This window comes from Malaclemys terrapin, chromosome 21, assembly GCF_027887155.1.
Source record: "Malaclemys terrapin pileata isolate rMalTer1 chromosome 21, rMalTer1.hap1, whole genome shotgun sequence".
In the NCBI taxonomy this organism is placed as follows: domain Eukaryota; kingdom Metazoa; phylum Chordata; order Testudines; family Emydidae; genus Malaclemys; species Malaclemys terrapin.
The window spans coordinates 3,502,371-3,525,482 of NC_071525.1; the positions used below are offsets into that span (position 1 = coordinate 3,502,371).

Below are 23,112 nucleotides of genomic sequence, written 5' to 3' on the forward strand. Positions count from 1 at the left end.
ACTGCAGTCGTTGGTTTAATATCCTCCCGTGTGGAAAGACATGAGATAAAGCAGGTATTCTAGTGTGTGCTGCATGCTTGGGTTCTATTTTTATTTATTTTTTTTGGTCCTATCCCTTTCTGTGCTGCTCTGAGGATTTTTATCATCAACACACTCTCAGATTTCTAAATGCCACCCAAGCAGGAGCTGATCCGTGGAGTTTAAATCTCTCACGCGTTTTCTAAAAGTTGTTAATAATGAATAATATGCTGCATTTTTAAAAATAACACTTTTCATCCTCGGAGGAACCTCACTGTGCCTAGAAGCTACAGGCTAGGCCTGCATGCTCTTCCTAGCAGGTGTAGTGTTTACTACTGCAAGTAGTCCCACTCAGTAGCAAGCAACAGAGGGTCCTGTGGCACCTTTGAGACTAACAGAAGTACTGGGAGCATAAGCTTTCATGGGTAAGAACCTCACTTCTTCAGTAGCAAGTACTAGTTAAGGTCACACCTACACTGTAGGTGCTGCAGCTAAGCTGTTGTAGTGTAGATGCTTCCTACAGGGCCGGAAGGGGTTTTCGGTCGATGTAGGTAATCCACCCCACGGTCGGTGGTAGCTAGGTCGACAGAAGAATTCTTCTGTCAGCGTAGCCGCGTCCACATTGGGGGTTAGATTGGCGGTCAGGAACGTGAACTTTTTGAAGCCGTGACGGCCGTAGCTAGGTCGATCTAACTTCTAAGCGTAGACCAGACCTCAGGGTTTGGAGTGTTGGGAGATAGCTTCACGCTGAAATGCATCCACCTCTAGGGTGGAGGATGTCAACAGCCAATGGTGAGAGGCGAAGAACGAACCCCTTATTATGAAAAGTGCCATAGGATCTTTGCGGCGCCTACAGCGCTGTCTCTGCTAGGATTTGAAGTGGCTTGTATTAAGCACGCTGCGGTACTGGTGTCTCTGACATCTGCCTCTGGTAGCAACTGGCTTTGGGCTGGTAGCTTTAGTTTTCCCTGAGGACTGTTGGCTGTGCAAACAGCCATGGTTTTTCTCTGCCCGTTCAAGCTAAGCTACTCCCTGTATTAGAACAAATACAGATTTTGATTAGGCAGGTATTAAACCCTGATAAGTTAGGGCCTGGTGATTCATTTACTTACTGATATTTCTCTTGCTCTCATTGCCATAGAAGCCGCGTTCCTGCAGGCAAATGAAATCACTGCCAGAGGTGGGGCCTCACCCCCAGAGCAGATAATACTGTGGGCAAGGCAGAAGGGCTGGCTGGGGGCGTTACGCTGAACGTTTGAAGCACCTAAACCACCTAGAAATTGAAATCTTTCTTGGCCGGGGTGGTCCCAGAACTCTGTGTCTGCAGGATTTCAGCTGTCGTTGAAGCTTCTAGCCCTTCCGGTTATGACGTTATAGCCTTGCAGCCGCGACCCCAGGCAGGGCTGTCTGAGTCTGCATGCAGGCCGCCCCCGTGCCTCTGCTGATGCCCGGAGCTTTTCGAAGGAGCTGTGTGATTGGCAGGAAAGTGGTAGGGTGCACAGCTGGGATTGGGACAGCTGTTTATGGGGCAGAGGACAAAGGACCCCAAAATGGAGTAGAATAGTGGGAGCCCCCCCTCCTCAATCCCCACCGGAGCCAAGATGCCGGGGAAGTGGGGGTGATAGGAGAAAGCGGTGGATGCCTAGCAGACACCATTCCAGTCCTTTTTACTTGTCCCTGATGGCTTCTGCGCCCATATTCCACATTCAACTGCGGCCCTTTGCCACAGCAAGCTCTGACATCGGGGCGTGCGTCGGGGTTCCTTTTTCCCCCCAACAGCAGAGGACCCAATGGCCAGAGGCTTCTGAGAGAAGAGCACGGACAGCACCCCGGCGGGAATCCCAGAACCCTTCCCAGTAGCTGTGGTGGGTAGCAGGTGGTCTGAGGGTTTCACTCCAGGCCACAGGAGGCTATCAGACATTCCTAGCATTTGTGTCGGCCCCCGGGACGGTTAGTTTGTTTGGTTTGTCCCTGCTGATGTAACGCGCGCTGGCCGGCCGGTTACATTCTTCCTCTGATCACAAGAAGCTCATCTCAAGCCTCTGGGGCCAGCAGTGGTTCGAATCCTGGAAGAGACCCTGCGTATGTGATGGCCGACACACCGGGGGTTGAACTGGGCGTCTCCAGAGCTGCTTGAGCAAAGAGTGAAGGGACTCTAGGAGGGGCTGTAACAGATTCCTGTTCTCTGTGGATCAGGCACAGGGTTGCGGGGTGGAGACAACTTTGTTTAGCTACCTGGGAGCACCATAGTTTACTCTGTAGGACTTTCTAGCCAGGACCATAAAAACCTCCGTGCTGTCTGCTTTGCAGGGGATGTTGCAAACCTTGTTAATGTCTCCTCTTCCAGTTGCGTGGCGGCCTGGACGCTGCTGGGCTTCCGCCCTGCACCGTGCAAGCGGCTCCAGTTCCAGTAGTGCTTAGCTGGCGTGAAAAACGCAACATCAGGGTAGCACCCAAGGGCGGCCTGCTGAAGCGAGCTAGTGGAGGTACCTCTCTAGCTCGGCTGGATGGTCACCTGCCTGAGAAGCCGTTTTCTAGTCCTTCCTCTGGCGTCTCTTGCTTGCCCCGGGATAGCAAGTGCCTTGCTGGTGGTGGTTTGTACTACTGTAGTGTTTGGGAGCCCTAGACGCGGACCGGGACTCCAGCGTGCTAGGCGCTGTACAAACAGAACTCTGACAGGTGCGTGTTCTGCCTAGCTGGGGCGCACAGGGGCACGGCGTGCCTAGGGAGTTAAAGGAGAGTGCTTACAGAGCGGCTGCCTGTTGCTCATACTGGGTCAGACTAATGGTCCGTCTAGCCTGGTAGCTTGTCTTCCGACAGCGGCCAATGCCAGGTGCTTCAGATGGAGGGAACAGAACATGCAATCATTGAGTGATTCATCCCCTGTCGTCCACTCCCAGCAAACAGAGGCTAGGGACACTCAGAGCATGGTGTGGCATCCCTGCCCATCCTGGCTAATGGCCCATCCTTCTCGGTGCCGGTAGGGCACTGGTGGCGAGGAGGGCGTGATGCCTTCTGTGCCCTGCAGGTGTGGGCTGGTGCAGGGGGCAAGTGAGGCATTGATAGCGCAGGTGTCTGGGGTAAGCCTTCTCCCTCGGAGCCGTATCACGTGATAATTCTGAGTCCTTGCACAGCGTTTCTCATCCAGGGATCTCAAAGCACTTTCCAAAGGTCGGTGGTGGTGATCAGACAAATGAGGAAACCCCTTGGCTCCACGCCGTACAGTGGGGCTCGCAAACAGAACCCAGATAGAAACAGAAACCTTGAGCCGTAGCCTCTAGGTCGCACTCCCTCTTGGAACTGGAAATAGAACCCAGGAGTCCTGACTCCCAGCCCCCTATGCAAATTGCTAGGTAATGCTGCTACCTTGAGACTGGGGTTCGTGTTGTAGAGTTACAAACTATACTGCCCTAAAAAGCGATGGCTCCTTCATTACACGGAAAAGGAAGTGTGGCCAAAAATAGAAAGGAAAAATAACAAGGTTTGTTCCTCTGCTGTTCAAATACCTTTCGCTTGTCACGTATCAGGAACCTTTATGCCCCGATGAGTTTGCAATTTCTCCGCGTCTCAGTTGGGGAGGGATAGGGCTGAAACGCAGCTGTACTGCTAGGCCATGGTGATGGGCTGTCAGTGGGGAGGATAAGGAGGAGGGAAGGATTTCTGCCCTTTTATCCTCTGCAGGTTTCAGTTCCTCGCAGGTTAATGAAAGCAAAATAATCGGCTGCGATGTCCGCAAAGCACTCTGCAATTTTGCTAGTTAAATCTCCCCAGGAAGCGGCCCACTTCTGCTCCAGCGCCGCAAATCAGATTAACTGTCTGTACCAGACAAGCGTTGGAGGGGGTGGCTCAGCAAACTACGCATCCGTCTCCATGGAATCACGGGTTCAAATCCGTGCCTGGGTCCTCTCAGCTCTTCATCCTTACAAGGTCGAGGAATTCAGCTCCCCGCTGGCTACAGCATCGGAGACGTTAATAAAACAAGATCTGGACTCTTTCCCCCACACACCCAGGTGTTAGAGGGATGCAAAGGTGATTCTTTTGTAGGAGAATGGGATTGGTCCTGCCCACTGCGGCTGTCGTGCTCTGTACCAGTGAATCGCTGTCCTCCACCCCAGAGCTGGCTGCGTTTTGGTGGTGGATTTTGGTACATACAGGTATTGGTGCTACGCTGAGCTGGCAAAGCCCTGTGCAGAATCTCATTAAAGACCAGTAAAGAATAATTGCATGGTGTGTGAATTTGATCAGGAATCCCAGCAGAAGGGCTATCGGAGTGGGATGGTATTTCAGTTTTGGACAGGTCAGTGGGGCTTTATTGGGGCCAGAGAGGCCTGCTCAGTGGAAGATCAAGGCCCTATTATGGTTTTTGCTTGCTAAATAACCTTTCTGGTGGCAGGTGGTTCCTTTGTTTGGCCTTTGATTTGGGCCCTCTCTTCTGTACTCCGCAGAACCTCTTACCTTTTAAATATGCGTAAGTTTCTGTTTCTTCTCCAGGCCACAGTTAGCACTGGAATGATGACGATATTACCCTAGCTCTTACATAGTGCAGTTCATCAGCAGATCTCAGAGCACGTTACAAAGGTCAGTATCACCATCCTCATTTAACTGCGGGGGAAACTGAGGCACGGAGAGAGGACGTGACTTGCCTAAGGTCACCCAGCAGGCCACTGGCAGAGACCAGAACAGACTCCGGGGTCGCAGGCCAGGGCTCAGTCCCTTAGGCTACACTGCCGCTCCATCAGCAAAGTTGTATTTCTCCCCTATGGATCACCTTATTTCTCTCTCCTGATGTGGCCTAGTGATCTGAGTGCTGCTTGGAGCAAATCCCATCTCTAACGCGGTGGCCTTGGGCACTTGTGCCTCTCCTTGGTTTTGGGGATGTCAGTGCCTCGCAGCAGGGTCATGGGGACCAGTTGGTAAAGGTCCTTGGATGGAAAGTGGCAGAGTTTGATGCCCTGAGTCTGGGAATTGCCTTGTCTCTCATGGTTTCAATACCAACTTCCTACAATAGGCATGAGGCTTCAGCCAGGGTGCTAAATAAATACAGCTCTGCAGCCATATTTAGTGCCTCCGAGGTTGAAGCTGTGCATTGGTTATTCTTGTCCTTTGGGTCTAATGGCAGAGACATGGGCCCCGGGTCTTGGTGATCTTACCCCTGTTGGCTTTAATGCATTGGGTCAGAATAGACCAGAGTTTGTTCCTGCTGCAGCTGATCGGAGTGCCAGCTTCCGCACCCTGGCATGCACAGTAGGGAGGACCCCGTGTTGGCAGCCCGTTAGAATGGGCCTTCTGTCTCGGCACATTGTGCCCGAAAAATGAAATAACTTCTGTGAGTAATTGAGGGACAGAGGCAGATTGTTCACGGCATGGCATGGAGAGACGCTTGGGATATCAAATTGCAGTGAGTAGTTTCCCTGTTCTGCTGGCGCTGGCTTCGCATCACCCGCTGGAATCCCTAGTTAGCCGGCTCTTTATCGTCTGGGTTACAGTACCGCTTCTGGGCGACAGCCACATGGATGTGACATTGGCACAGCATTGTCTCGTAAGAATGAGCCTGCTTCATTCATACCAGCAAGTTCTGGGTGTGGAAGCTCTTCCTTCTTGGCCTGCTTTCTGCAGAGAACAAGGTTTCCTTTTCCCTCTCCTGTGGAAGAAGCTGGGACTGGGTGTTGTAAACATGGCCTTAGAAGACTTGACACACACTTGAGCAGCTCCTCACCTCTGTTTATTGAAGTGGCTGGATTCTGCGATGTTGCGCCCATTGGGAAGATCTCTTGCAGGCCTGAACTTCCATCAAGGCCTGCCTAAGGACCTGATCTGGACACTTCTAACGTGCCCATCACAGTGGAATCTAGGCACCATCAACTCTGACTATGTCAGCACATGCCACTGCATCCACTCTTGCCTTCATAGCCTAGAAGATGCAAGTAGAAATGTACCAGCAGGGCAGCTGTTGATTATTCTGCTGTTGGAATGTGGCATTTTTCACAGTTGATACTGGGGAACTCACCTCCCAGTGACCCCGATCCAGCAGTCCAAAGGAGATCTCCAGTAAAAAGTGCACACCTCTTTAACCCCTAGACCACGTGCTCCATCAGAAGAGGGAATAGAACCCACGAGTCCTAAGTTCTATCCAGGTTTGCTGTTGGGGGGTTACTGGACTATGGGGACTTTTACCTCTGGGTGGCTGATTTGACTGTAGCCCAGGTGAGTGGTGAACAAAATCTGTGGTGATCTGACAGCTGGTTAGCATCCCCCCTGTGCAAAATGTTTGGTGGGTCTCTTCCTCCTTCCTAGTAGCCACACAAGCCCATCGCTACGCTGGCGGTAGCTGGGCATCCTTGTTACTGAGAGAGAGAGAGAGAGTGCAGTTCGGCCTCCAGAGCTATCGTTCTGGCCACTTTCATCAACCCTAAATTCTCACTCTTCAAAATAAACAAACCAGACAGATGCTGGTTGCATTCTCCTGCTGCAAGGTTCTTGTTTCCCTGCTGAGAGAGAGAGTGTGTGTGTGTGTGTGTGTGTGTGTGTGTGGGGACTGGGGGGGGAGAGCAGGTATTTGCTGGGAAAAACCACTTTCTTTATATACATTTCTGATAAACCGAAAAAGCCATCCAGAAGGCTAAACATAAATAGGGTATGTCTACACAACGGAGACGATAGCCCCATCTTGCAGAGAGAGCCTGTGCTGACGGAAGTTGGTTTTCTGACAGTGTAGGAACACCCCCTCCCCAAACAGAATTTCTCTTCCTTTGACATAGCTGTGTCCACGCTGTGGGGTTTGGTCAGGCTGTGTCCACGCTGTGGGGTTTGGTCAGGATGGCTGCATTGGTCAGGAGTGTGTTTTTTCAGACCCCTGACTGACGTAGCTACGCTGGTATAAATTGGGAATCTAGGCTTTGCTCTGTCTAATTAAACGCTTGGTCCTTGCAGCCTATATATGATGCGTAGGAGTGTGAGGCTATTGGTTAAGGCACCTGAGGATTACTTGCTGATTTTTCCCTCTCTTGCAGTCCGCTCATGCCCTGAAGCATGAGACGTGGTTACTCTTAACTTGTGCTGCGTAAGTGCAAATACTGGGCTTAATGTTTTTCAGCCCTTTTTGTTTTTAATTAATTAATGGAGATATCCCATCTCCTAGAACTGGAAGGGACCTTGAAACATCATCGAGTCCAGCCCCCTGCCTTCACTAGCAGGGCCAAGTCCTGATTTTGCCCCAGATCCCCAAGTGGCCCCCTCAAGGATTGAACTCATAACTCTGGGTTTAGCAGGCCAATGCTCAAACCACTGAGCTATCCCTCCCCCAATAGCCAGATTGTCCTCTGCTGCTTTTATCTAAGCTCTTGTCTTGTCTACATGGTGGAAACTGACTGGCCTATCTATTCCAGAACAGCTCCCTGTGTGGACACAGTGTTCCAGAGTGAAAGTGACTTTTATTCCAGAATAAGTGTGTCCACACAGGGAGCTGCTCCCGAATAGCTAAATTATACTGGAATTATGCTGGTTTATTTCCCCGTGTAGACAAGGCTTGAGGCAGAAATCACCATAGTATCTGTGTCAGTGCATCTGCAACTCGGTCTCAGCTGGTCTCTCTAAACATGGGCATTGTAGCAGTGTGGTGTGAACCTGCTCCCATTACCACACTGTCCTGTGGAAACTGATACCTAACTGTGTCTTTGTGCAGTGGGGGACACAGCAAATAATTGCACCAGCATCTTTGAGGCGGAGAGTGAATGGGGGTGAGGGTTGATGGCACTTCTGTGTCGTTTCCAGAAGGTTACGGGATCGTACACCTCCTTTAGGGCTTGATCCTGAGGTGCACTGTTCCTCTAAAGGGTGTCGCTTCCTTATAGAATTAATATTCCTGGGTCATGGAGTATAATAAGTGATCATGCTTGTGATAAAAGGAGGAGCATTCGTTTGGGGTCGTGGCGTCTGTTTGGAGTCATGGCGTCTTACTTTTGAACAGGCCTTCCCTGTTTTAAATGCAGAGCACATCGGTAACCAGCGAGAGAGGGGCTGGCTGAACTGAATCAACAGCTGTTTAATAGCGGTGGCCTACCTCTGCTGAGGGAATCATAGAAGTGCAGGCCTGGAAGGGACCTCAGGATGTCCTCTAGTCCAGCCACCTGCTCTGAGGAAGGACCAAGTAAACCTAGGCCAGCCCTAAAAGGGATTTGTGTAACCTGCTCTTAAAAACCGCCAAGGATGGAGATTCCACAACCTCCCTTGAAAGCCTGCTCCAGAGCTTAACCCCCTTAGCGCTAGAAAAATGTGCTTAATATCTAACTTACATCTCCCTGGCTGCAGATTAAGCCCTCTACTTCTTGTCCTACCTCTAATGGCCATGGAGAGCCATTGATCACTGTCGTCTCTATGACTGCCCTTAACATATTTGAAGACTATCAGGTCCCCCTTCAGTCTTCTTTTCTCAAGACTAAACAGGCCCCATTTTGTTTTAACCTTTCCATATAAAAGGTTTAGAAAACTTGACCTATCATTTTTGTTGCTCTCCACCAGACTCTCTCCAGTTTGTCCACATCTTTCCTAAAGTGTGGCACTTAGAACTGGACGTAATACTCCAACTGAGGTGTCTCATTAGTGCCTAGTAGAACAGGACAATTACCTCCTGGGTCTTACGTGCCGCACTCCTGTTAATTAGCCTTTTTGCAACTGCATCACACTGTTGATTCATCTTCAATTTGTGATCTGCTGATCACTCCCAGATCCTTTTTAGCACTGCTGCTATCTGGCCAGATATTCCCCCTTTTGTAGTTGTGCATTTGATTTTTTCCTTCTAAGTGTAGTACTTTGCACTTGTCTCCATTGAATTTCATGTGTGTGGTAGGGGGAATAATACACACACACTCTCTCTCTCTCTTTCTCTCTCTTCCCCGCCCCCCCCCCCCCAGGCCTGTTTTGCCACTGCCCTGCACCATGTGCAGTCTTTTTCACCAGGGCAAAGTGGGTGTGAAATGCTACCCTGTTTCCCCGAAAATAAGACATCCTCCGAAAATAAGGCCTACTTACAGTTTTGCCTCTCGTTGTAATATAAGGCATCCCCCCGATAATAAGACCTCCCCGATAATAAGGCATCCACCGATAATAAGGCATTTTTCATTTCTGAAAAATAAGACATCCCCTGAAAATAAGACCTAGCGCATCTTTGGGAGCAAAAATTAATATAAGACACTGTCTTATTTTCGGGGAAACAGGGTACAACTCTGTAATTGACCCCACACAATGCAGGGGGATGGAGAGTTGGACCCGACCATTAGAGGTGGTGTGATGGAATTGGTGTTGATTAACTCATGATTACTATAAACCCTGGGCTTATCATTTCACCATCAGATACAGAAGCTGAGGTGAAACTAGATAACCTTTCCACTCCACTTTTTGTCAAAGAGCTTATGCTTCCAATTTCGAGGCGGACTTGTCTAGTGGTTAGAACAGATGGCTGGGAGCTTGGGCTCCTGGCTGGCAGAGCTAAGGACAATACAAAGGAGTTTTTACAGTATATTCGGAACAAAAGAAATCCTAGCAGTAGAGTAGGCCCATTACCAGGTGCAGATGGTAAACTTGTTTGATGATGATGCAGCAAAGGCAGAAACATTCAGGAAATATTCCTGTTTCGTAATTGGAAAGATGCAGGGTGATGAACTTGTATCGCATGAGGGATGACTAAGTTCTTTCCGGTCCATTAGTAACCAAGGGGGATGTTGAACAACATCTACTAGTGATAATCACTTCCAAATCAGCAGGCTGGGATCACTTGCACCCAAAAGTCCTTAAAGAGCTGGTTACGGATATCTCTGCACTGCTGACGTTAATTTTTAATAAATCGTGGAATGCCAGGGAAATGCCAGAAGACTGGAAAAGTGCTCGTGTTGTACCAATATTCAAAAAGGGCAAGCGAGAGGCCCCAGTTAACTGTAGGCCTATTGACATCACGCAAAATATGGAAAAGCTGATAAGGGATTTAATTAATAAAGAATTAAAGGATAGGAACATAATCAACCTCACTCGACATGTCTTTATGGAAGATAGGTCTTGTCATCCAAACATGATTTCATTCTTTGAGGAGATTACTAGTTTAATAAAGAAACTCGACAGATATAATATACTTTGATTTAGCATTTGATTCTGATTAAATTAGTGCTCTACAATACCAATAAAGCACAGGTTAGAAGGATTACGAACTGGCTAACTGAAAGATGTCAAAAAGTAATTGTCATTAGGAAAGCCCCCTCAGGGAATGGGTTGTTTCTAAGAGGGGTTTTCTGGACCCAATGCTGTTCGACATTGTCATCAGTGATCTGGAAGTACGCAGAAAGTTACTGCTGATAAAATTTGTGGATGACAAGGATTGGCAGAGCGGTAAACGATCCTGATGACAGGGCAGTCACAGAGCGATCTGGAGCCTCATTCAAATGAAATGCATTTTAATACAGTCAAATGCAAAGTTACACCTCTAGGAACAAGGAATGCAGGCCGCCCCTACAGAATGAGAGACTGTCCTGGAAAGCAGTGACTCGGAAGAGGATTTTAAGGCTTGTAGTGAACAAGCAACTCAACGTGAGCTCCTGGTGCGACGTTGTGGCCAACAGGGCTAATGCGATCTTTGGATGTATAGATGGGAGTAGTGAGCAGGAGCAGGGAGGCGATTTTTACCTCTCTGCATGGCGTTGGTGAGCCCAGTACTGGAATAGTGCATCCAATTGGGATGGCCACATTTTAAAAAGGATATTGAAAATTTGTCAAGGGTGCAGAGAAGAGCCCCCCTCCCCCAATGATTGGAGGGCTGGAGAAAATGCCGTACAGTGAGAGACTTAAAGAGCTCAATTTGTTTAAGAACATAAGAACGGCCGTACCGGGTCAGACCAAAGGGCCATCTAGCCCAGTATCCTGTCTACCGCCAGTGGCCAATGCCAGGTGCCCCAGAGGGAATGAACCTAACAGGTAATGATCAAGTGATCTCTCTCCTGCCTTCCATCTCCACCCTCTGACAAACAGGCTAGGGACACCATTCCTTACCCATCCTGGCTAATAGCCATTAATGGACTTAACCACCATGAATGTATCCAGTTCTCTTTTAAACACTGTTATAGTCCTAGCCTTCACAACCTCCTCAGGTAAGGAGTTCCACAAGTTGACTGTGCGCTGCGTGAAGAAGAACTTCCTTGTATTTGTTTTAAACCTGCTGCCTATTAATTTCATTTGGTGACCCCTAGTTCTTGTATTCTGGGAATAAGTAAATAACTTTTCCTTATCCACTTTCTCCACATCACTCATGATTTTATAGACCTCTATCATATCCCCCCTTAGTCTCCTCTTTTCCAACCTGAAGAGTCTTAGCCTCTTTAATCTCTCCTCATATGGGACCCGTTCCAAACCCCTAATCATTTTAGTTGCCCTTTTCTGAACTTTTTCTAGTGCCAGTATATCTTTTTTTAGATGAGGAGACCACATCTGTATGCAGTATTCGAGATGAGGGCGTGCCATTGATTTATATAAGGGCAATAATATATTCTCAGTCTTATTCTCTATCCCCTTTTTAATGATCCCTAACATCCTGTTTGCTTTTTTGACCGCCTCTGCACACTGCGCAGACATCTTCAGAGATGTCAAAAAGAAGCTTATCAAAAAGAAGGATGAGAGGTGACTTGATTAGGGTATGTAAGTACCTTCGCAGGGAGAAAATCCTGGCTACTGAAGGGTTCTTTAGTCCAGCGGAGAAAGGCAGAACAAGAACCAATGGTTGGAAGCTGAAGCCAGACCAATTCCAATTAGAAATAAGGCACAAACTTTGAACATGGAGGGTGAGTGAGCATTGGAACAAACTGCCAAGGGAGGTGGTGAATTCTTAGTCTCTTGATGTCTTCATATCAAGACTGGATGCCTTTCTGGAAGAGATGCTTTAGCCAAACACTCGTGGGCTCAAGACACGAGTAACTGGGTAGAGTTTAAGGGCCTGTGATGTATATCAGCGTGGAAGGATTGGATTTTTATCAGTAAATGGCAATTCACACTCACACTCACTCTCTCTCTCTCTCTCTCTCTCTCTCTTTTCTATCCATAATTGAAAGTTACAGTGAGGCACAGTAAGAAAAATGCTGCGTGAGACATGATTAGAGTTTAATTTAAGGATATTTGACATGTTGTTGAGAGTTTGTGTTTTAATGGTTATAAAGCTTTCATGTTTTGAATCTCAGCATCTGCTGTCATTAAATAGTCCTCTGACCCCTCACAATTTCCTGCAACTGTGAAAATTTAAAATTGACAAAAAATGCTTTAAAATAACCATCTATATTATTGATCGAAATTATTTAAAAAAAACAACAACCAAATTCTGCTACGCCTGATATATGGGAGGACAGGCTAGATGATCTAATGCAAGGGTTCTCACAACAATTTTTTTGGTGGCCTCAGAATGTGGCCACCAACTCTGGCTGGTGACCGTGCTGACAATTTTTCCTAAAATATTTAATTAACTTTAGGAAAAACAAATAAATATACAGGTCCAAATCATTGTAATTTATTTATGTAGGGTTTTTTCAGACTCAGTAATAAAAATAATAGACAGTTGTCTCTATTCTTTACTGGATGTAAACAGAATAGAAACACAAATAAGGTGCTTCACATGTTCTTGTCTTTTTGTTGTTGTTTCTTTTGCTTTTCGGTTGTGCTTCCGCTCCCCCCCCCCCCAGATTTGCCAGCTGGATGGGGAGTTGGGCAAGGAGACAGCGGGGCCCAAGGACAATGGGGAGGGAAGGGGTGGTGAGCCTGGGCCGGACCATGAAGCCACATGGCTGAAGCCTGCCTCCCCTACCGCCGGGAAAGTGGGGAATTCACCAGCTGCCTGCATCTCCAGGCTTTGTGTCTCCGGAGGGGAGCAGGGCCTAGCCGCTGCTGGGAGAGGGGCCACTGCTTTGCGCCCCGCTGCCCCCATCACAGCCCAGGAGGCTGTGGCCGCAAGAAAAGGCCCTGGTGGCTGCATTTGAGAAACACCGAAAGGATCCCTTCTGGCCTATGAAGATGAAACTACTCCCATCTCTGCTACTGCTTCATTGTGTGACTTGGGGCAAGTCCTGTCAAATCTCCGTGCCTCCATTTCCCCCCACCTAGAGATGAAAAATTCCTTAGTACCAACAAGGAAATATATGAAACAAGCCATCGTGTGTGGAATAACAGCAGCCCCTTAGAGTGGTATTGTCACCTCCTGGCATAGGTGCTGGAACTGGGGGGGGTGATTCAGCACCCCCTGGCTGGAAGTGGTTTCCATGATATCCAGGGTTTACAGTTTGGTTCAATGGCTCTCAGCTCCCCCACTATACGGATTGTTCCAGCCCCGCTTCCTTGCCATAGGTTGCTCTGTCACGCTTGCATTTTCCCGTGTAATTTAGACTGAATTCCTTTGGGGTAGAGGCCTATTGTTCCGGTTGGCCTGTAAAAGCCTCATGCATGCTTATGGCACCGTATAGATCCTAATTCTTCACCTGCTTTTTGTAAAACGCTCTGAAATCCTGCTGAAAGGTGTTAACGTGGTGGGGATAAATATTGCTGTCAATTTGCTAATCTCTTTCCCGTGCCTAGACGTAGTCTCTTTTAAAAAATAAATAAATTGAGGCCTCTCTCTCTCTCTCTCTCTTTCTAGTTCCATTTTTAGTTTTCAAACAGTGAAGTATTGGCGATTGGACTGCAAGGGTTAGAGTCCTTCAGACTTCATAGCGCGCTCGTCTGGTATTGATGCTTCATGCTGAAAGACAGCGCCGTGCAAGTAACTTAAATGAATGCAGGGTTTGCACGAGCAGACCCCTCTGCCCACCCGCAGCCCCCTTGACTTCAGTTCTGCCCTCATGGGTCAAGTTCTAGGAGCGGGCGGGGAGGGGTAACTGCAGAGTTGACAGCTGCTGATGCTCAACCTTAACTGTGTCCCCTTGTGCGTATCCATGACAAAATGGGCTGGAGCTAGGTGACGGTTGTAGCAGGAATGAAAAGTCCCGCCATTCGCTGAGCTTTGTCCATTGTCACTAGCATACATGTCTTAGTAGCCCCATAGAGTCTGCCAGGTTCTAGTACCATGCTTTGTCGACAATAAACCTGGCCTGGTGCCTTGATCCCTTAACGGGTCTTGTGGTCGTTGGGCGGTTCACTCGAGGTCTTCTGTGCCGGCTGTCTCTGCGGAGCTGGGGCAGCACATAGGGGGAACACATATGCAGTCGAACATCTAACCCAAGCTGTAATGCTTCTTGAATAATGCAGCTTGAAGTATGTATGTTGTGTGACTGCAGTGATGGAGAAGATGCTAAGTCGAAATCTGTGGAGGCTGAAATCCTTGATCAAGCCCCAGGACAGATGCCGGCTGGGTAAATACATCGTTAGTGGGAGAGCGGGGGGAGAGGTGTATGGGAGGGGAGATGGGGAGTAAGTGATGATCGTTTTTATATGCCTATTGTAGACACGGCCTGAGGCTTGGCCTACACTTAAAAGTTAGGTTGAAATAGCTTTGTTGGACAGGGGTATGAAAAAACCACACCCTTGACCGATGTAGTAGTGCCGACCTAACCCCCAGTGTAGATGCAGTTATGTCAACAGAAGTGTGCGTCCGTCAATATAGCGAGCTTTGTTGGGGGAGGCGGTGTTCCTGCACCGATGGAAAATTCCTTCCGTTAGGGTAGGCTATGTCTGTGCCATGGGCTGATGTCGGCATCGCTGTGCTTGGATCGTCTCCGGAGTGTGGATATGCCCTTGGTCTTGAACAGAAAAACTTAAGCAAGGGGTTAAACAACGTGAAGTAATAAACTGTGTAAAGGTGATTGTAAGCTCTCTGGGGCTGGGTTCTCTTTCTGTCATTTCGTAAGCCCCTCTGCATCGCTCTGGGGCTTGATCTCTCCTCTGGAGCTCGTCTACGTGCCAAATCGCTCTAGCTTAACGTAAGCCCATGTCTACACACGCACATTGTACCACCAGTGTAACTTCAGCCGTACTAGGGCTTGTGCCAGTAACACTGTATCAGTAGGAAAATCGCCCCCTTCAGTGTGTAAACAATACGTCAAGGGGCGTTTTAAACGGATTTAGTGAAACTAGTGCATGGATGCGCTTAGGGCTCGTCTCCATGAACCTTCAGTTTGCGACAAGCTGGGGTGTGAATCTGCCCGGCACGAGCCTGCTGTGGACCAACTATCTGTGTGGTCCCTGCTGACGGAGTTCGACCAAGTCATGCTACGTTTCTGGGCCGCAGTTTCCCTATCTGTGTAAGCTGGGGGGGGATAATGACATTTACCCATTTTTTGTAACGCGTGCTGAACATTGTGGATGGAAAGCGCTTGGTGTTGCTGTTAATCTAACTTGGCTTCCTTTGTAGTACTAATGATACTTAGAATTTACGTGGCACCTTTCATGTTCAAAGTGCTTTGCAAACCTTATCGAATTATGGCATAAATACTTATTTATGCCTTTATCACCTCCCGCCTTGGCTATTGCAGGTCCCTCTGTTCCTCCTGGGCGCTTACTCTCTAAGCTTTCATGACCTCTGGAAAGCAGAGACTATGCAACTCTTGATTCAGAAAGCCTCCATTCAGAACCTCACCTGTGGTTTTCAACCTGCTTCTCCAGTCTTAGGCTGCAGCAACCTTTTGAGAAACTTACCGGGCTAGAACCTTACCTGGACTAGAACCTGCAACGTATGTGACAGGCATGGTGGGTGATAACGGAGGCTCTGATCAGAGGCTCTGTGCTAGGTACTGCCCATAACATCATAACTGCGTTGGCTTCAAGAGGCAGCCTCGTGTGAAGATGCTCTTAAATGGATTTTAAGCCTCATTTACATTGGTTTAGCTTGTCGAATTCACAGGGCACACCCCAAACTTTCTATCCAGTTTTTTAACCAATCTGTCTGTCCACCCAGTGGCTTGCAGTGTCTGAACTAAATCAGTTTTTAAACAGATTTAAACTGGTGCAATGTCTGGGTGTAAACAAGCCCTCGGACTGGTGGCGGGGGAAAGAGGGTGTGCGATTGTTAAATTTCAGACGAAATAATTCTGAACTCCAGGGAAGGTGTATAAAGTTCATTGCATTCTCTGGGCCCAGTCCTGCCACGTGCTCGACACATTTTCCAAATGGCTGAAGGGATTTATTAAAAAAGACTAGGAATCGAGCATCCATGACCCCTTGGTGGCTTTGTAAACTTCAGCCATAGAAGGAGGTTTTTTACTTTTTTGGGATACTTACAGTTAATAAACAGGTGCCAAAAAATATCTCTATCTTAGGCCTTGTCGAACCACAAGTGCGGCTTTCATTATAAGGGTATTGTTAAACCAGCCCTAGTGTGGACACAGTTTTATCAGTTATAAAAGTGCCTTATACTGAAATAGCTCATTCTCATAAAGGTATAAAGGACCCTAATACTGCAGCCCTACTGAAGTCAATGGGACTAATCATGAGCTTAAGGTTAAGCACGTGCTTAAGTGCCTTGATGGACTAGAGCCAAAATACTGTTGAATGCCCTAAAATAAATTTAGGGCTCGTCTATACGTTGTAGTGCGGCTGGTGAAGACGCTCTGTGCCGACCGGAGAGAGCCCTCCGTTGGCATAATAAATCTACCTCCACGAGAGGTGGTAGCTAAGTCAGCGGGAGATGTCGGGGGGGGGGGGGGGGAGGGAAGGGGAGGAGGGTTAGTCAGTGGAAGGGTCAGACAATTATATAATGACACACTAGACATTGAGATTCAAAAAGCTAAGCTTTGTAACCGTTAAAACACAAATTGTCAGCATCACCTGTCAGAAGGTACAAAGTATTTTCCTTAAATCAAACTCTAAGAAGTTCTCAAGCAGCAATTTTCTTATGTGGCCATTCTGTAAGTTTTGATGATTATCAATGAAAATATTTTTGCACTGATTTGTGGGTATAGGGACGAAATCGACATTTAACGATAAAAATCGAATCCTCCTAAATATGTGGTGAAACCATAGTAAGAAGAAAAAAAATGCTCCCATATGCAATTTTATTCCCTCCCACCCTTCTTTAAATTGACGGCATTGGTTTACCAAAATGTAAATCTACTTCTGTTTGTATGGAAACTAAGAGCCAGACAGATAATTACAAAACTCCCCTGTGCATCATAGATTCTAGGACTGGAAGGGACCTCGAGAGGTCATCGAGTCCAGTCCCCTGCCCGCATGGCAGGACCAAATACTGTCTAGACCATCCCTGATAGACATTTATCTAACCTACTCTTAAATATCTCCAGAGATGGAGATTCCACAACCTCCCTAGGCAATTTATTCCAGTGTTTAACCACCCTGACAGTTAGGAACTTTTTCCTAATGTCCAACCTAGACCTCCCTTGCTGCAGTTTAAGCCCATTGCTTCTGGTTCTATCCTTAGAGGCTAAGGTGAACAAGTTTCCTCCCTCCTCCTTATGACACCCTTTTAGATACCTGAAAACTGCTATCATGTCCCCTCTCAGTCTTCTCTTTTCCAAACTAAACAAACCCAATTCTTTCAGCCTTCCGTCATAGGTCATGTTCTCAAGACTTTTAATCATTCTTGTTGCTCTTCTCTGGACCCTTTCCAATTTCTCCACATCTTTCTTGAAATGCGGCGCCCAGAACTGGACACAATTCTCCAGCTGAGGCCTAACCAGAGCAGAGTAGAGCGGAAGAATGACTTCTCGTGTCTTGCTCACAACACACCTGTTAATACATCCCAGAATCACGTTTGCTTTTTTTGCAACAACATCACACTGTTGACTCATATTTAGCTTGTGGTCCACTATAACCCCTAGATCCCTTTCTGCCGTACTCCTTCCTAGACAGTCTCTTCCCATTCTGTATGTGTGAATCTGATTTTTCCTTCCTAAGTGGAGCACTTTGCGTTTGTCTTTGTTAAACTTCATCCTGTTTACCTCAGACCATTTCTCCAATTTGTCCAGATCACTTTGAATTATGACCCTGTCCTCCAAAGCAGTTGCAATCCCTCCCAGTTTGGTATCATCCGCAAACTTAATAAGCGTACTTTCTATGCCAATATCTAAGTTGTTAATGAAGATATTGAACAGAGCCGGTCCCAAAACAGACCCCTGCGGAACCCCACTTGTTATGCCTTTCCAGCAGGATTGGGAACCATTAATAACAACTCTCTGAGTACGGTTATCCAGCCAGTTATGCACCCACCTTATAGTAGCCCCATCTAAATTGTATTTGCCTAGTTTATCGATAAGAATATCATGCGAGACCGTATCAAATGCCTGAACAGTTTTAGAGAGCGGCCACGAAACAAGCCCATTAGATAAAACTCCACATCCACACCCATCATTTTCTCCATCCTTGTTTTTCCCAAATGGCCTGGCAGAAAGGTGGGCTATGTAGTCTGGGAACACCTACAGACCACAGCTGAAATTGGGGCCTTGTAGTGCTGGTTGCTGTACAAGTGCATAGTAGAAGATGGGGAAAAATTCACAAAAGCACCTACATGACATAGACGCATGGACGTTAAGGCCAAAAAGGATCGTCATGATCATCTAGTCTGACCTCCTGCACGTTGCAGGCCACAGAACCTCACCCACCCTCTCCTGCAATAGACCCCTAACGTCTGCCTGAATTACTGACATCCTCCAACCATGATGCGCATAAGTCCCATTGAAAGTCAACTCCCTTAGCCACGAGACTAACTTTTCTCTTGCTGCAATGCCCTGCCTCGTTCACTTCCAACTTCTGCAACATCTGAGGCAGGGATCTTATAGACAACAGCCTCCTTCACTACCCAACCCTGATTAACCCCCAGAGCTGGGCCATCGTGTGCAATGAATGAACCAGGTTGCTGTGGAAAAAATAATATGTGATCATGTAATTAAAGATGTCCAGTCAGGTTTGGGAGCCATGATTGGATGAATCATACTCCGTGAAGACAGAACATCCAGATATTGTAGCTGCTAATATCTCCAGTGTCTACTGAGCATGTGAAAATTGCAGTTTTTATGAAGATTTATAACTTGGCCAAATGGGGAGAATTTTCAAGGGGATTGAAAAGACACATCTCTGACACAAAGGTCCAGCCGCTGCTTCGAAGCATTGGGATGCTCAACCTGTTCAAAGAAAAGGTTGCCAGAATTTTTAGCCCTGGCGAAAGAAGGGATATTTTCCCCTAGCCTTGTTCTTGGAAATGCCTCAACCATTCTCGCTGAAAATCCCCCCCAAAAAGTCAGCCTGGGGCAGACACACAGTACGTAAAACTTGAGTGGTTGAAGTTTGATAAAGTTATAAGCAACTGAAAACAGGATCTTATAAGGGGAAACGTCTGTCTTGTCAATAGGTGGGGCTGGTGCCAACAACTTTAATATTATAGCCCAGTCTCTGATCTGGGTTGGGACAATACATGACAAGGCGTGATCCCAAAATGACAGCTCTTTCTTCTTAAATGGTGGCTTTCATTTTTGTTCCTGTGATCAGTCCTGATCAACCTTCCCATAACTTACAGACGAGAACATTTTACAGGCTGACTTGTTCCTGTGTCCACGCCAGGGATTCTACTGCGGATTACGTTGGTTTAAAAAAAAAAAAAAAAAAACACCACTTTGCAGCTTTAGCAGAAATAGTTATCCTGGCATAAAATCCATGTGTAGACCGGGGCTTAGTCAAAGGTTTGCAAAAGGGCGTGTGGACACTGTGATTTGGTTTAAAACAGGCTTATTTTGGCCCATTTGTAAAATGCTTTCTCTTCCTCGGAGGTGGTTCTCGGGGCCAGGGACTTAAAAAATCCCAGCTTCTCAAACTGCGTGTTTGCCAAGCCCCAGCTGGAGACTGACCCACTTTGAGGATTTGATCCTGTTTCTCTCTTAATCTTTTAATTGCAGCATTTGTTCCGCTCTGGCTCCTGAGACGGACGCATTTTCTTTGCCTTAGGTGGTTTTTTTTCCCCCTCTCTCGTTTTTTAAAGTCTGCTCTAACACAAGGTTCTAGGCATGCTCTGGCTTTGCATTGGCTGTGATCAGAAGAGGCTGTCCTCCTCTAAGGAGGAGAGCTAGGGAGCTGTTCTGGATGGGCCAAAGGGGAAATAAGGAAGGAGGATGGAGTTGAGGATTTGTGGTACTGGTGAGAAATCGGTCTCTGTTCTTGCTTTGGCCAATACCTTTCAAGGTGCTGTAGGCCCTCCTTTCCTACTGTCGTCAAATCCTGCTGGCCTCTGCACCTTGCAGATCTGGCCCTGGTATTAGCAACACTCATTCATAATCTAGAGTCTAGACTGCTGGAGGAAAGCTGGAAGAAGTCAGCTACCATTTGCTGTGACCCCTCTGATGGGTTATGGCAACAGGCTTTACCTGGAATATCCGCAAAAGTGGCTTGGAAGCTCTGGCTGATCCAGTTGTGGGTGGTGGGATGCCAGCGTGAGTTGAATTTGTGTTTGGGTCGCTGCACTGGCTGGTGCAAATTCAAGGGACTGTTTACTGTATATAAGGCCTGGAGGGGTCTAGAAACGGACTCTATTAAGGATCACCTTGCCATCTCTGACCCATGGATCCATGCTTAATTTGTAATGAAAGTGGTGCTTCCCTGTTCTAGCACCAGATTCTTTGGAGGGCAGGACGTTAGAGGACTCCAAACACTCTTCATATCATTCAAAGCAAATCATTTTCTTTCTTAAGAATCATTGGTGGAAAACATCCGTTTTTTTCAGAAATAAAGAACTGTAATTTGCCTAAAAATAACTCTCTCAAACCAGGAAAAATAAAAAACCTCAAACAAGAAACCCTAATTATATAACTAATAAGGGAAGATCGTATGATGCCCAGATGCAAGTATAACACAGAGATGGTGCGGGTGTGTCCGTAAGTGACTTCAGCTGATGCCAGTTCGCATTAGGTAGTAAGTTCCCTTCTGGAAACTATGGCCTCACACTTGCATGATCCAGTCAATCTTGAAGGAATCTCAAGCCTCTTCGTGCTCCAGGGTTTCATTTTTGTGCCCTGCCTGCACTAGAAAAGTTTTGCTGGCGTAAGTATACCAGCAAGCCATACTAGTGCAGATGCAGGTTATGCCGGCATAAAAATGCTTCACTTATCATAGTTTATGCTGCCACTGCCCCCAAAAACACAAGCTGTCGTGGCAAAAGCACTTTGATGTCAGTATAAGTGTGCCTGGGCGAGGCCATGTGGGTTAGGTGGACTTTTTTTTTAAACTGACGCAGCTTTGCCAGGATAAGCCCTAATGTAGACGCACTTATCCCATCATAAAAAGACTTTCCCCACTACAGCTAATGTCTTTCAGGGAAATGGTGCAAGCGATTTCATGGTGGGAATGTGGTTGCCAGAGCCCCGTTGGCCAGAGATTTCTGCTGGGAACATCCCAGTTCCTCACTGATGTGGGGATGGTATTGAGTTCAACAATGCAATTCATAAGGAGGATCTGAAAGCAAGGCACTACACTGACTTTTCAGTGGATTCCATCACACGTTGGTTTATAAAGGGGTCAGCGGGCTGAAAAGTTGGAAGGTCAGAAACTCCAGAAGGAGTGAGAATGGTTGAGGATGCTGATGCCCTGTCAAGGAGTCTCTTAACTGAAATAAATGGTTGAAAGATAAAAGATCCACTGGTCGATATCAAAGCATCTCGGGGAAAATAACATCCATTATCCATGAGATTGCGGACAGGGCACACCGCAGGAGTGAAAATCAATAGCGACGGGACCGAAATATAGCAACTCTGGAGCTGTGTCGGGAGCAGGCTGTACGTAACTTTCGCCCATGCTTTTGGATGTAATAATGGAAGGAAAGTGATGCTCTTCGGCTGGGATTCTTTGGATCGAGCCCTTTCAGAGGACTCCGTAAGAATCGGCAATGTTTGGCACGCGGCTCGCCGGGGTAAGCGGCGTGGGCGAGCGATGTGCTGGCCGCGCGGCTTCTCACCACCCCCATTGGCCCGGGACGGCGAATCGCGGCCAGTGGGGGCCGCGATCGGCCGAACCTGCCACGTCAGCAGGTAAATAAACTGGCCCGGCCCGCCAGGGTGCTTACCCTGGCGAGCCGCGTGCCAAATGTTGCCGACCCCTGCTGTAAGCTATGCAGCACTTTTATGCAGGTGTCAGCTGCGTCTACGCTAGGAGGGTTTGCCGGATACCTATGCCAGCAAACTCGTCTGGTTAGACAAGGCTTCACATAGCACTCTAAGGCCTGGTCAGTGTTGGTGTTGAGAAAAAGAATAATCACTCCCCTAACCGATGTCGTGATGCCGGTATATGAGCTACGTGTAGAGCACGCTACATTTGTCATTGCTTTAATGACACCTGTATAAAGCTGTACACCCATATCCCTTGCTGGGTTGTAGTCATACAGGTTTAAAGATAGGTTTCAGAGTAACAGCCGTGTTAGTCTGTATCCACAAAAAGAAGAACAGGAGTACTTGTGGCACCTTAGAGACTAACAAATTTATTCGAGCATAAGCTTTCGTGGACTACAGCCCACTTCTGCATCCGAAGAAGTGGGCTGTAGTCCACGGAAGCTTATGCTCGAATAAATTTGTTAGTCTCTAAGGTGCCACAAGTACTCCTGTTGTTCTTTTTAGGTTTAAAGATGTTTATACTGGTATACTCGTCCTGTACAGGAAGAGGAGTAAGCCATACTGGTTTAAGTTCCTTTTGTGCTGGTCAAACTGCGTCCACAGCAGGGGTTGAACGGCCATGTCTATACTGGTTTTAAAAAAAAATCATAACCCTAACCAAAAAAGTTATCCTGGCATAAAATCTGTGCGTAGGCCAGGTCTTAGTCCCAGTGGTGCAAAAGGCTGTGTGGACACACTGATTTGGTTTAAAACAGGCTTATTTTGATTGACTTTGTCAGTTAGGAGCTGGGTTTAAGCTAATCACAACTTGGTTCATCTTAAAATGGAGTAAGCATAGCCACGCAGTGGTTTGCCCGGTTTAAACATCTCACCTTCCGGTTAAGCTGGTGCAACTTTCTCATTTAGATGTGGCTTTTGCGTTGCCTTCTGCTCAGCACGGTTTGTCCTTGGCTGTGCCCTGTATTCAACTGCACCCAATGCGGCACCTGTTGTTAGCAAGAGATAACGATCCTAGAGTAGATGAGACTTAAAATCTGCTTCCCTC

The 23,112-nt window shown here is 47.3% G+C and overlaps 1 protein-coding gene across 1 annotated transcript in view; it reads left to right on the forward strand.

The window, feature by feature from the left end:
• The window catches only part of ARHGEF11 (Rho guanine nucleotide exchange factor 11), an 80,694-nt gene that overhangs the window by 2,567 nt on the left and 55,015 nt on the right, over positions 1-23,112 (forward strand). The window lies entirely within an intron of this gene.